This window comes from Desmodus rotundus, chromosome 5, assembly GCF_022682495.2.
Source record: "Desmodus rotundus isolate HL8 chromosome 5, HLdesRot8A.1, whole genome shotgun sequence".
NCBI lineage: Eukaryota > Metazoa > Chordata > Mammalia > Chiroptera > Phyllostomidae > Desmodus > Desmodus rotundus.
In genome coordinates, this window is record NC_071391.1 from 90,555,713 (window position 1) to 90,570,546 (window position 14,834).

Below are 14,834 nucleotides of genomic sequence, written 5' to 3' on the forward strand. Positions count from 1 at the left end.
TCTTTCCCAGTCCCCCTACCGCTGCCGCGGTCGCGCCGTGGAGGCCGGGAGCTCCGAGGCGGACGTGGTGTGCCGGGACGGGATCGGCCCTACGGCCGGCCGGCGGGTCGCCCTGGCCGCCCGGTGATCCGGCTCCGTCCCGCTGACGCGCGCGACGGTTGTCGGGCGCCACCTGGCGGCCGTTTGTATATCGTTCGTTCCTTCGGGAGCCACGACGGACGCGATTTGGCCACGTCGCAGGCGCTGGACTTCCAGCAGGCCGGCGGTGCTTGCGGGATCGTGCCGGTGGCGCCGGCGTGTCGGTGCCCGGCCTCTGGGCCCGAGGTTGCACCTGCAGGACTACAAGGGCCGTATGGCCGCCTGCACGGGTCGACCAGCACGCGCGGGCGCCCGCGGTGACGGACGGACAGACCGAACGACGGCCCTGGTCGGTGGTGGGGGAACGCCTGAGGTGGTTGGCACCTGGCCGTTCCGGAGCTGCCGACCGAGGCAGGCCGTGTCGGGCGATCGGACGACGCTCCACGGACGCCGAACGCGGACGCTCCTGGATGCAGGGCTCGACAGGCAGGCCCGGCGGGACTCAGCCTCCGTGCACGGGGTCTGTGGGTTCGTCCAGCTGCAAGGCGGGACTCGGCTTGCGGTAGCGGGCCACGGGGGTCGACCAGCCAGCCCGGCGGGACACAGCCTCGAGGCGTGGGCCGGGGCCGTAGACCAGCTTGCCCGGCGGCACTCATTGTCGGGGCGCGGGCCACGGGTGTAGACCGGCCGTCCACGGAACTCAGCCTCCGGGCTCGGCGCCACCGCGGTCGACCAGCAGGCCCGGCGGATCTGAGCCTCCGAGCACGGAGCTCCACCAGCCTGCCCGGCGGGACTGAATCTCCTGGCTCAGGCCGCGGTGGTCGACCAGCCGTCCCGGCGGAACTCGTCCTCCGGGCGTGGGGTCTGTGGCTACGACCAGCACGCCCGGCGGCACTCATCGTCCAGGCGCGGGCCATGGGGTTCGACCAGTTGGCCAGGAGGGAAACAGCCTCCGGACGCTGGGCTGCGTGGCTCAGTCAGCTCGGCGGTACTCATCCTGCGGGCGCAGGGCTGCGGGGCTCGACAGCCGGCCCGTCGGGACTGAGCCTCCGAGCACGGGGCTCCACCAGCCTGCCCTGTGGGACTGAGCCTCCTGGCGAGGGCCGCGGGTCTCCAGCAGCCTTCACAGCTGCACTCAGCCTCCGGGCGCGGGGCAGCGGGGCTGGGTCCGCCGTGCAGGCGGGCTCAGCCTCCGGGCTTGGGACGCGTGTGTAGACCAGCCAGCCCAGCGGGACTCATCGTCCAGGCGCGGGCCACGAGGTTCGACAAGCCGGCCAGGCGGGACTGAGCCTCCGAGCACGGGTTGCACCAGCCTGCCGAGCGGGACTGAGCCTCCGGGCCCTGGGTCCGTGGTTTCGACCAGCCTTCCCGGCGGGACTCAGCCTCCGGCTTTGCGTACGCGGGGGTCCACCACCGAGCCCGGAACGAATCAGCACCCGGGCGCGCGGGGAAGGGGCGTGGTATGCGGGTGTAGACCAGCCGGCCAGCGGGACTAGGCCCCGGGCAAGGGACGCGGGTGTAGACCAGCCGGCCAGCGAGACTAGGCCCCGGGCAAGGGACGCGGGTGTAGACCAGCCGGCCAGCGAGACTCAGCCTCCGGGCGCGGGGCAGCGGGGCTGGGTCCGCCGTGCAGGCGGGCTCAGCCTCCGGGCTTGGGACGCGTGTGTAGACCAGCCAGCCCAGCGGGACTCATGGTCCAGGCGCGGGCCACGAGGTTCGACCAGCAGGCCCGGCGGATCTGAGCCTCCGAGCACGGGTTCCACCAGCCTGCCCAGCGGGACTGAGCCTCCGTGCCCCGGGTCCGTGGTTTCGACCAGCCTTCCCGGCAGGACTCAGCCTCTGGGTGCGGGGCGCGGGGGTCGACCAGCAGGCCCGGCGGGAGTCAGCCTCCAACTTTGGGCCCGGGCGGTCGACTGGTCAGCACGGCGGGACTCAGCCTCCGGCTTTGGGTACGCGGGGGTCCACCACCGAGCCCGGAACGAATCAGCACCCGGGCGCGCGGGGAAGGGGCGTGGTATGCGGGTGTAGACCAGCCGGCCAGCGGGACTAGGCCCCGGGCAAGGGACGCGGGTGTAGACCAGCCGGCCAGCGAGACTCAGCCTCCGGGCGCGGGGCAGCGGGGCTGATTCAGGCGTGCAGGCGGGCCTCAGCCTCCGGGCTCTGGACCACGGCGGTCGACCTGCAGGCCCGGCGGGACTGAGCCTCCGAGCACGGCGCCCCACCAGCCTGCCCCGCAGGTCTGAGCCTCCTGGCGCCGGCAGCGGGGCTCCACCAGCCTCCACAGAGGGACGCAGGCTCCGGGCGCCGGGCTCCACCAGCCTGCGGAGCGGGGCTGAGCCTCCGTGCACGGGGGCCACGGCGGTCGACCAGGCGGCACGGAGGGACTCAGCCTCCGTGCACGGGGTCTGTGGGTTCGACCAGCATGCCCGGCGGGACTCAGCCTACGGGCTCTGGACCACGGCGGTCGACCTGCCGCCGGCGGGACTGAGCCTCCGATTACGGTGGTCCACCAGCCTGCCCTGTGCGACTGAGCCTCCTGGCGAGGGCCGCGTGTCTCCAGCAGCCTTCACAGCGTCACTCAGCCTCCGGGCGCGGGGCAGCGGGGCTGGGTCCGCCGTGCAGGCGGGCTCAGCCTCCGGGCTTGGGACGCGTGTGTAGACCAGCCAGCCCAGCGGGACTCATGGTCCAGGCGCGGGCCACGAGGTTCGACCAGCAGGCCCGGCGGATCTGAGCCTCCGAGCACGGGTTCCACCAGCCTGCCGAGCGGGACTGAGCCTCCGTGCCCCGGGTCCGTGGTTTCGACCAGCCTTCCCGGCAGGACTCAGCCTCTGGGTGCGGGGCGCGGGGGTCGACCAGCAGGCCCGGCGGGAGTCAGCCTCCAACTTTGGGCCCGGGCGGTCGACTGGTCAGCACGGCGGGACTCAGCCTCCGGCTTTGGGTACGCGGGGGTCCACCACCGAGCCCGGAACGAATCAGCACCCGGGCGCGCGGGGAAGGGGCGTGGTATGCGGGTGTAGACCAGCCGGCCAGCGGGACTAGGCCCCGGGCAAGGGACGCGGGTGTAGACCAGCCGGCCAGCGAGACTAGGCCCCGGGCAAGGGACGCGGGTGTAGACCAGCCGGCCAGCGAGACTCAGCCTCCGGGCGCGGGGCAGCGGGGCTGATTCAGGCGTGCAGGCGGGCCTCAGCCTCCGGGCTCTGGACCACGGCGTTCGACCTGCAGGCCCGGCGGGACTGAGCCTCTGAGCACGGCGCCCCACCAGCCTGCCCGGCAGGTCTGAGCCTCCTGGCGCCGGCAGCGGGGCTCCACCAGCCTCCACAGCGGGACGCAGGCTCCGGGCGCGGGGCTCCACCAGCCTGCGGAGCCGGGCTGAGCCTCCGTGCACGGCGGCCCCGGCGGTCGACCAGGCGGCACGGAGGGACTCAGCCTCCGTGCACGGGGTCTGCGGGGCTCAAACAGTCAGCTCGGCGGTACTAAGCCTGCGGGCGCTGGCTGCGGGGGTCGACCATCTGGCCCGGCGTGACTTAGGCCCGAAGCGTCCCCGGACGCCAGCGCGCGCCAAGACCGGCGCGCGGGTCCCGTGCGATCGCCGCGTCGCTTTCCGCCCCTTCCCGACGCCTCGGGGGTTGCGTTCTGTAGGCGGCGGCGGCGGCTTCGAGGGTATTGGGGTGGAGACGGTCGTGGGGGTGGAAGCTCGGTGTGGTACTGTCGCGCCCGCCCGCAGGCGACTCAGGGGATATTCTGTCGCATGCCAGGCACACGGCCACCGTGGCCCGACAGCCCAAGGTCTTCTTTCCCAGTCCCCCTACCGCTGCCGCGGTCGCGCCGTGGAGGCCGGGAGCTCCGAGGCGGACGTGGTGTGCCGGGACGGGATCGGCCCTACGGCCGGCCGGCGGGTCGCCCTGGCCGCCCGGTGATCCGGCTCCGTCCCGCTGACGCGCGCGACGGTTGTCGGGCGCCACCTGGCGGCCGTTTGTATATCGTTCGTTCCTTCGGGAGCCACGACGGACGCGATTTGGCCACGTCGCAGGCGCTGGACTTCCAGCAGGCCGGCGGTGCTTGCGGGATCGTGCCGGTGGCGCCGGCGTGTCGGTGCCCGGCCTCTGGGCCCGAGGTTGCACCTGCAGGACTACAAGGGCCGTATGGCCGCCTGCACGGGTCGACCAGCACGCGCGGGCGCCCGCGGTGACGGACGGACAGACCGAACGACGGCCCTGGTCGGTGGTGGGGGAACGCCTGAGGTGGTTGGCACCTGGCCGTTCCGGAGCTGCCGACCGAGGCAGGCCGTGTCGGGCGATCGGACGACGCTCCACGGACGCCGAACGCGGACGCTCCTGGATGCAGGGCTCGACAGGCAGGCCCGGCGGGACTCAGCCTCCGTGCACGGGGTCTGTGGGTTCGTCCAGCTGCAAGGCGGGACTCGGCTTGCGGTAGCGGGCCACGGGGGTCGACCAGCCAGCCCGGCGGGACACAGCCTCGAGGCGTGGGCCGGGGCCGTAGACCAGCTTGCCCGGCGGCACTCATTGTCGGGGCGCGGGCCACGGGTGTAGACCGGCCGTCCACGGAACTCAGCCTCCGGGCTCGGCGCCACCGCGGTCGACCAGCAGGCCCGGCGGATCTGAGCCTCCGAGCACGGAGCTCCACCAGCCTGCCCGGCGGGACTGAATCTCCTGGCTCAGGCCGCGGTGGTCGACCAGCCGTCCCGGCGGAACTCGTCCTCCGGGCGTGGGGTCTGTGGCTACGACCAGCACGCCCGGCGGCACTCATCGTCCAGGCGCGGGCCATGGGGTTCGACCAGTTGGCCAGGAGGGAAACAGCCTCCGGACGCTGGGCTGCGTGGCTCAGTCAGCTCGGCGGTACTCATCCTGCGGGCGCAGGGCTGCGGGGCTCGACAGCCGGCCCGTCGGGACTGAGCCTCCGAGCACGGGGCTCCACCAGCCTGCCCTGTGGGACTGAGCCTCCTGGCGAGGGCCGCGGGTCTCCAGCAGCCTTCACAGCTGCACTCAGCCTCCGGGCGCGGGGCAGCGGGGCTGGGTCCGCCGTGCAGGCGGGCTCAGCCTCCGGGCTTGGGACGCGTGTGTAGACCAGCCAGCCCAGCGGGACTCATCGTCCAGGCGCGGGCCACGAGGTTCGACAAGCCGGCCAGGCGGGACTGAGCCTCCGAGCACGGGTTGCACCAGCCTGCCGAGCGGGACTGAGCCTCCGGGCCCTGGGTCCGTGGTTTCGACCAGCCTTCCCGGCGGGACTCAGCCTCCGGCTTTGCGTACGCGGGGGTCCACCACCGAGCCCGGAACGAATCAGCACCCGGGCGCGCGGGGAAGGGGCGTGGTATGCGGGTGTAGACCAGCCGGCCAGCGGGACTAGGCCCCGGGCAAGGGACGCGGGTGTAGACCAGCCGGCCAGCGAGACTAGGCCCCGGGCAAGGGACGCGGGTGTAGACCAGCCGGCCAGCGAGACTCAGCCTCCGGGCGCGGGGCAGCGGGGCTGGGTCCGCCGTGCAGGCGGGCTCAGCCTCCGGGCTTGGGACGCGTGTGTAGACCAGCCAGCCCAGCGGGACTCATGGTCCAGGCGCGGGCCACGAGGTTCGACCAGCAGGCCCGGCGGATCTGAGCCTCCGAGCACGGGTTCCACCAGCCTGCCCAGCGGGACTGAGCCTCCGTGCCCCGGGTCCGTGGTTTCGACCAGCCTTCCCGGCAGGACTCAGCCTCTGGGTGCGGGGCGCGGGGGTCGACCAGCAGGCCCGGCGGGAGTCAGCCTCCAACTTTGGGCCCGGGCGGTCGACTGGTCAGCACGGCGGGACTCAGCCTCCGGCTTTGGGTACGCGGGGGTCCACCACCGAGCCCGGAACGAATCAGCACCCGGGCGCGCGGGGAAGGGGCGTGGTATGCGGGTGTAGACCAGCCGGCCAGCGAGACTCAGCCTCCGGGCGCGGGGCAGCGGGGCTGATTCAGGCGTGCAGGCGGGCCTCAGCCTCCGGGCTCTGGACCACGGCGTTCGACCTGCAGGCCCGGCGGGACTGAGCCTCTGAGCACGGCGCCCCACCAGCCTGCCCGGCAGGTCTGAGCCTCCTGGCGCCGGCAGCGGGGCTCCACCAGCCTCCACAGCGGGACGCAGGCTCCGGGCGCGGGGCTCCACCAGCCTGCGGAGCCGGGCTGAGCCTCCGTGCACGGCGGCCCCGGCGGTCGACCAGGCGGCACGGAGGGACTCAGCCTCCGTGCACGGGGTCTGCGGGGCTCAAACAGTCAGCTCGGCGGTACTAAGCCTGCGGGCGCTGGCTGCGGGGGTCGACCATCTGGCCCGGCGTGACTTAGGCCCGAAGCGTCCCCGGACGCCAGCGCGCGCCAAGACCGGCGCGCGGGTCCCGTGCGATCGCCGCGTCGCTTTCCGCCCCTTCCCGACGCCTCGGCGGTTGCGTTCTGTAGGCGGCGGCGGCGGCTTCGAGGGTATTGGGGTGGAGACGGTCGTGGGGGTGGAAGCTCGGTGTGGTACTGTCGCGCCCGCCCGCAGGCGACTCAGGGGATATTCTGTCGCATGCCAGGCACACGGCCACCGTGGCCCGACAGCCCAAGGTCTTCTTTCCCAGTCCCCCTACCGCTGCCGCGGTCGCGCCGTGGAGGCCGGGAGCTCCGAGGCGGACGTGGTGTGCCGGGACGGGATCGGCCCTACGGCCGGCCGGCGGGTCGCCCTGGCCGCCCGGTGATCCGGCTCCGTCCCGCTGACGCGCGCGACGGTTGTCGGGCGCCACCTGGCGGCCGTTTGTATATCGTTCGTTCCTTCGGGAGCCACGACGGACGCGATTTGGCCACGTCGCAGGCGCTGGACTTCCAGCAGGCCGGCGGTGCTTGCGGGATCGTGCCGGTGGCGCCGGCGTGTCGGTGCCCGGCCTCTGGGCCCGAGGTTGCACCTGCAGGACTACAAGGGCCGTATGGCCGCCTGCACGGGTCGACCAGCACGCGCGGGCGCCCGCGGTGACGGACGGACAGACCGAACGACGGCCCTGGTCGGTGGTGGGGGAACGCCTGAGGTGGTTGGCACCTGGCCGTTCCGGAGCTGCCGACCGAGGCAGGCCGTGTCGGGCGATCGGACGACGCTCCACGGACGCCGAACGCGGACGCTCCTGGATGCAGGGCTCGACAGGCAGGCCCGGCGGGACTCAGCCTCCGTGCACGGGGTCTGTGGGTTCGTCCAGCTGCAAGGCGGGACTCGGCTTGCGGTAGCGGGCCACGGGGGTCGACCAGCCAGCCCGGCGGGACACAGCCTCGAGGCGTGGGCCGGGGCCGTAGACCAGCTTGCCCGGCGGCACTCATTGTCGGGGCGCGGGCCACGGGTGTAGACCGGCCGTCCACGGAACTCAGCCTCCGGGCTCGGCGCCACCGCGGTCGACCAGCAGGCCCGGCGGATCTGAGCCTCCGAGCACGGAGCTCCACCAGCCTGCCCGGCGGGACTGAATCTCCTGGCTCAGGCCGCGGTGGTCGACCAGCCGTCCCGGCGGAACTCGTCCTCCGGGCGTGGGGTCTGTGGCTACGACCAGCACGCCCGGCGGCACTCATCGTCCAGGCGCGGGCCATGGGGTTCGACCAGTTGGCCAGGAGGGAAACAGCCTCCGGACGCTGGGCTGCGTGGCTCAGTCAGCTCGGCGGTACTCATCCTGCGGGCGCAGGGCTGCGGGGCTCGACAGCCGGCCCGTCGGGACTGAGCCTCCGAGCACGGGGCTCCACCAGCCTGCCCTGTGGGACTGAGCCTCCTGGCGAGGGCCGCGGGTCTCCAGCAGCCTTCACAGCTGCACTCAGCCTCCGGGCGCGGGGCAGCGGGGCTGGGTCCGCCGTGCAGGCGGGCTCAGCCTCCGGGCTTGGGACGCGTGTGTAGACCAGCCAGCCCAGCGGGACTCATCGTCCAGGCGCGGGCCACGAGGTTCGACAAGCCGGCCAGGCGGGACTGAGCCTCCGAGCACGGTTTGCACCAGCCTGCCGAGCGGGACTGAGCCTCCGGGCCCTGGGTCCGTGGTTTCGACCAGCCTTCCCGGCGGGACTCAGCCTCCGGCTTTGCGTACGCGGGGGTCCACCACCGAGCCCGGAACGAATCAGCACCCGGGCGCGCGGGGAAGGGGCGTGGTATGCGGGTGTAGACCAGCCGGCCAGCGGGACTAGGCCCCGGGCAAGGGACGCGGGTGTAGACCAGCCGGCCAGCGAGACTAGGCCCCGGGCAAGGGACGCGGGTGTAGACCAGCCGGCCAGCGAGACTCAGCCTCCGGGCGCGGGGCAGCGGGGCTGGGTCCGCCGTGCAGGCGGGCTCAGCCTCCGGGCTTGGGACGCGTGTGTAGACCAGCCAGCCCAGCGGGACTCATGGTCCAGGCGCGGGCCACGAGGTTCGACCAGCAGGCCCGGCAGATCTGAGCCTCCGAGCACGGGTTCCACCAGCCTGCCGAGCGGGACTGAGCCTCCGTGCCCCGGGTCCGTGGTTTCGACCAGCCTTCCCGGCAGGACTCAGCCTCTGGGTGCGGGGCGCGTGGGTCGACCAGCAGGCCCGGCGGGAGTCAGCCTCCAACTTTGGGCCCGGGCGGTCGACTGGTCAGCACGGCGGGACTCAGCCTCCGGCTTTGGGTACGCGGGGGTCCACCACCGAGCCCGGAACGAATCAGCACCCGGGCGCGCGGGGAAGGGGCGTGGTATGCGGGTGTAGACCAGCCGGCCAGCGGGACTAGGCCCCGGGCAAGGGACGCGGGTGTAGACCAGCCGGCCAGCGAGACTCAGCCTCCGGGCGCGGGGCAGCGGGGCTGATTCAGGCGTGCAGGCGGGCCTCAGCCTCCGGGCTCTGGACCACGGCGGTCGACCTGCAGGCCCGGCGGGACTGAGCCTCCGAGCACGGCGCCCCACCAGCCTGCCCGGCAGGTCTGAGCCTCCTGGCGCCGGCAGCGGGGCTCCACCAGCCTCCACAGCGGGACGCAGGCTCCGGGCGCGGGGCTCCACCAGCCTGCGGAGCCGGGCTGAGCCTCCGTGCACGGCGGCCCCGGCGGTCGACCAGGCGGCACGGAGGGACTCAGCCTCCGTGCACGGGGTCTGCGGGTTCGACCAGCATGCCCGGCGGGACTCAGCCTACGGGTGCGGGCCATCAGGGTCGACCAGCTGGCCAGGCGGGAAACAGCCTCCGCACGCTGGGCTGCGGGGCTCAAACAGTCAGCTCGGCGGTACTAAGCCTGCGGGCGCTGGCTGCGGGGGTCGACCATCTGGCCCGGCGTGACTTAGGCCCGAAGCGTCCCCGGACGCCAGCGCGCGCCAAGACCGGCGCGCGGGTCCCGTGCGATCGCCGCGTCGCTTTCCGCCCCTTCCCGACGCCTCGGGGGTTGCGTTCTGTAGGCGGCGGCGGCGGCTTCGAGGGTATTGGGGTGGAGACGGTCGTGGGGGTGGAAGCTCGGTGTGGTACTGTCGCGCCCGCCCGCAGGCGACTCAGGGGATATTCTGTCGCATGCCAGGCACACGGCCACCGTGGCCCGACAGCCCAAGGTCTTCTTTCCCAGTCCCCCTACCGCTGCCGCGGTCGCGCCGTGGAGGCCGGGAGCTCCGAGGCGGACGTGGTGTGCCGGGACGGGATCGGCCCTACGGCCGGCCGGCGGGTCGCCCTGGCCGCCCGGTGATCCGGCTCCGTCCCGCTGACGCGCGCGACGGTTGTCGGGCGCCACCTGGCGGCCGTTTGTATATCGTTCGTTCCTTCGGGAGCCACGACGGACGCGATTTGGCCACGTCGCAGGCGCTGGACTTCCAGCAGGCCGGCGGTGCTTGCGGGATCGTGCCGGTGGCGCCGGCGTGTCGGTGCCCGGCCTCTGGGCCCGAGGTTGCACCTGCAGGACTACAAGGGCCGTATGGCCGCCTGCACGGGTCGACCAGCACGCGCGGGCGCCCGCGGTGACGGACGGACAGACCGAACGACGGCCCTGGTCGGTGGTGGGGGAACGCCTGAGGTGGTTGGCACCTGGCCGTTCCGGAGCTGCCGACCGAGGCAGGCCGTGTCGGGCGATCGGACGACGCTCCACGGACGCCGAACGCGGACGCTCCTGGATGCAGGGCTCGACAGGCAGGCCCGGCGGGACTCAGCCTCCGTGCACGGGGTCTGTGGGTTCGTCCAGCTGCAAGGCGGGACTCGGCTTGCGGTAGCGGGCCACGGGGGTCGACCAGCCAGCCCGGCGGGACACAGCCTCGAGGCGTGGGCCGGGGCCGTAGACCAGCTTGCCCGGCGGCACTCATTGTCGGGGCGCGGGCCACGGGTGTAGACCGGCCGTCCACGGAACTCAGCCTCCGGGCTCGGCGCCACCGCGGTCGACCAGCAGGCCCGGCGGATCTGAGCCTCCGAGCACGGAGCTCCACCAGCCTGCCCGGCGGGACTGAATCTCCTGGCTCAGGCCGCGGTGGTCGACCAGCCGTCCCGGCGGAACTCGTCCTCCGGGCGTGGGGTCTGTGGCTACGACCAGCACGCCCGGCGGCACTCATCGTCCAGGCGCGGGCCATGGGGTTCGACCAGTTGGCCAGGAGGGAAACAGCCTCCGGACGCTGGGCTGCGTGGCTCAGTCAGCTCGGCGGTACTCATCCTGCGGGCGCAGGGCTGCGGGGCTCGACAGCCGGCCCGTCGGGACTGAGCCTCCGAGCACGGGGCTCCACCAGCCTGCCCTGTGGGACTGAGCCTCCTGGCGAGGGCCGCGGGTCTCCAGCAGCCTTCACAGCTGCACTCAGCCTCCGGGCGCGGGGCAGCGGGGCTGGGTCCGCCGTGCAGGCGGGCTCAGCCTCCGGGCTTGGGACGCGTGTGTAGACCAGCCAGCCCAGCGGGACTCATCGTCCAGGCGCGGGCCACGAGGTTCGACAAGCCGGCCAGGCGGGACTGAGCCTCCGAGCACGGTTTGCACCAGCCTGCCGAGCGGGACTGAGCCTCCGGGCCCTGGGTCCGTGGTTTCGACCAGCCTTCCCGGCGGGACTCAGCCTCCGGCTTTGCGTACGCGGGGGTCCACCACCGAGCCCGGAACGAATCAGCACCCGGGCGCGCGGGGAAGGGGCGTGGTATGCGGGTGTAGACCAGCCGGCCAGCGGGACTAGGCCCCGGGCAAGGGACGCGGGTGTAGACCAGCCGGCCAGCGAGACTAGGCCCCGGGCAAGGGACGCGGGTGTAGACCAGCCGGCCAGCGAGACTCAGCCTCCGGGCGCGGGGCAGCGGGGCTGGGTCCGCCGTGCAGGCGGGCTCAGCCTCCGGGCTTGGGACGCGTGTGTAGACCAGCCAGCCCAGCGGGACTCATGGTCCAGGCGCGGGCCACGAGGTTCGACCAGCAGGCCCGGCAGATCTGAGCCTCCGAGCACGGGTTCCACCAGCCTGCCGAGCGGGACTGAGCCTCCGTGCCCCGGGTCCGTGGTTTCGACCAGCCTTCCCGGCAGGACTCAGCCTCTGGGTGCGGGGCGCGTGGGTCGACCAGCAGGCCCGGCGGGAGTCAGCCTCCAACTTTGGGCCCGGGCGGTCGACTGGTCAGCACGGCGGGACTCAGCCTCCGGCTTTGGGTACGCGGGGGTCCACCACCGAGCCCGGAACGAATCAGCACCCGGGCGCGCGGGGAAGGGGCGTGGTATGCGGGTGTAGACCAGCCGGCCAGCGGGACTAGGCCCCGGGCAAGGGACGCGGGTGTAGACCAGCCGGCCAGCGAGACTCAGCCTCCGGGCGCGGGGCAGCGGGGCTGATTCAGGCGTGCAGGCGGGCCTCAGCCTCCGGGCTCTGGACCACGGCGGTCGACCTGCAGGCCCGGCGGGACTGAGCCTCCGAGCACGGCGCCCCACCAGCCTGCCCGGCAGGTCTGAGCCTCCTGGCGCCGGCAGCGGGGCTCCACCAGCCTCCACAGCGGGACGCAGGCTCCGGGCGCGGGGCTCCACCAGCCTGCGGAGCCGGGCTGAGCCTCCGTGCACGGCGGCCCCGGCGGTCGACCAGGCGGCACGGAGGGACTCAGCCTCCGTGCACGGGGTCTGCGGGTTCGACCAGCATGCCCGGCGGGACTCAGCCTACGGGTGCGGGCCATCAGGGTCGACCAGCTGGCCAGGCGGGAAACAGCCTCCGCACGCTGGGCTGCGGGGCTCAAACAGTCAGCTCGGCGGTACTAAGCCTGCGGGCGCTGGCTGCGGGGGTCGACCATCTGGCCCGGCGTGACTTAGGCCCGAAGCGTCCCCGGACGCCAGCGCGCGCCAAGACCGGCGCGCGGGTCCCGTGCGATCGCCGCGTCGCTTTCCGCCCCTTCCCGACGCCTCGGGGGTTGCGTTCTGTAGGCGGCGGCGGCGGCTTCGAGGGTATTGGGGTGGAGACGGTCGTGGGGGTGGAAGCTCGGTGTGGTACTGTCGCGCCCGCCCGCAGGCGACTCAGGGGATATTCTGTCGCATGCCAGGCACACGGCCACCGTGGCCCGACAGCCCAAGGTCTTCTTTCCCAGTCCCCCTACCGCTGCCGCGGTCGCGCCGTGGAGGCCGGGAGCTCCGAGGCGGACGTGGTGTGCCGGGACGGGATCGGCCCTACGGCCGGCCGGCGGGTCGCCCTGGCCGCCCGGTGATCCGGCTCCGTCCCGCTGACGCGCGCGACGGTTGTCGGGCGCCACCTGGCGGCCGTTTGTATATCGTTCGTTCCTTCGGGAGCCACGACGGACGCGATTTGGCCACGTCGCAGGCGCTGGACTTCCAGCAGGCCGGCGGTGCTTGCGGGATCGTGCCGGTGGCGCCGGCGTGTCGGTGCCCGGCCTCTGGGCCCGAGGTTGCACCTGCAGGACTACAAGGGCCGTATGGCCGCCTGCACGGGTCGACCAGCACGCGCGGGCGCCCGCGGTGACGGACGGACAGACCGAACGACGGCCCTGGTCGGTGGTGGGGGAACGCCTGAGGTGGTTGGCACCTGGCCGTTCCGGAGCTGCCGACCGAGGCAGGCCGTGTCGGGCGATCGGACGACGCTCCACGGACGCCGAACGCGGACGCTCCTGGATGCAGGGCTCGACAGGCAGGCCCGGCGGGACTCAGCCTCCGTGCACGGGGTCTGTGGGTTCGTCCAGCTGCAAGGCGGGACTCGGCTTGCGGTAGCGGGCCACGGGGGTCGACCAGCCAGCCCGGCGGGACACAGCCTCGAGGCGTGGGCCGGGGCCGTAGACCAGCTGGCCCGGCGGCACTCATTGTCGGGGCGCGGGCCACGGGTGTAGACCGGCCGTCCACGGAACTCAGCCTCCGGGCTCGGCGCCACCGCGGTCGACCAGCAGGCCCGGCGGATCTGAGCCTCCGAGCACGGAGCTCCACCAGCCTGCCCGGCGGGACTGAATCTCCTGGCTCAGGCCGCGGTGGTCGACCAGCCGTCCCGGCGGCACTCATCGTCCAGGCGCGGGCCATGGGGTTCGACCAGTTGGCCAGGAGGGAAACAGCCTCCGGACGCTGGGCTGCGTGGCTCAGTCAGCTCGGCGGTACTCATCCTGCGGGCGCAGGGCTGCGGGGCTCGACAGCCGGCCCGTCGGGACTGAGCCTCCGAGCACGGGGCTCCACCAGCCTGCCCTGTGGGACTGAGCCTCCTGGCGAGGGCCGCGGGTCTCCAGCAGCCTTCACAGCTGCACTCAGCCTCCGGGCGCGGGGCAGCGGGGCTGGGTCCGCCGTGCAGGCGGGCTCAGCCTCCGGGCTTGGGACGCGTGTGTAGACCAGCCAGCCCAGCGGGACTCATCGTCCAGGCGCGGGCCACGAGGTTCGACAAGCCGGCCAGGCGGGACTGAGCCTCCGAGCACGGGTTGCACCAGCCTGCCGAGCGGGACTGAGCCTCCGGGCCCCGGGTCCGTGGTTTCGACCAGCCTTCCCGGCGGGACTCAGCCTCCGGCTTTGGGTACGCGGGGGTCCACCACCGAGCCCGGAACGAATCAGCACCCGGGCGCGCGGGGAAGGGGCGTGGTATGCGGGTGTAGACCAGCCGGCCAGCGGGACTAGGCCCCGGGCAAGGGACGCGGGTGTAGACCAGCCGGCCAGCGAGACTAGGCCCCGGGCAAGGGACCCGGGTGTAGACCAGCCGGCCAGCGAGACTCAGCCTCCGGGCGCGGGGCAGCGGGGCTGGGTCCGCCGTGCAGGCGGGCTCAGCCTCCGGGCTTGGGACGCGTGTGTAGACCAGCCAGCCCAGCGGGACTCATGGTCCAGGCGCGGGCCACGAGGTTCGACCAGCAGGCCCGGCGGATCTGAGCCTCCGAGCACGGGTTCCACCAGCCTGCCCAGCGGGACTGAGCCTCCGTGCCCCGGGTCCGTGGTTTCGACCAGCCTTCCCCGCAGGACTCAGCCTCTGGGTGCGGGGCGCGGGGGTCGACCAGCAGGCCCGGCGGGAGTCAGCCTCCAACTTTGGGCCCGGGCGGTCGACTGGTCAGCACGGCGGGACTCAGCCTCCGGCTTTGGGTACGCGGGGGTCCACCACCAAGCCCGGAACGAATCAGCACCCGGGCGCGCGGGGAAGGGGCGTGGTATGCGGCTGTAGACCAGCCGGCCAGCGGGACTAGGCCCCGGGCAAGGGACGCGGGTGTAGACCAGCCGGCCAGCGAGACTCAGCCTCCGGGCGCGGGGCAGCGGGGCTGATTCAGGCGTGCAGGCGGGCCTCAGCCTCCGGGCTCTGGACCACGGCGGTCGACCTGCAGGCCCGGCGGGACTGAGCCTCCGAGCACGGAGCCCCACCAGCCTGCCCGGCGGGACTGAATCTCCTGGCTCAGGCCGCGGTGGTCGACCAGCCGTCCCGGCGGAACTCGT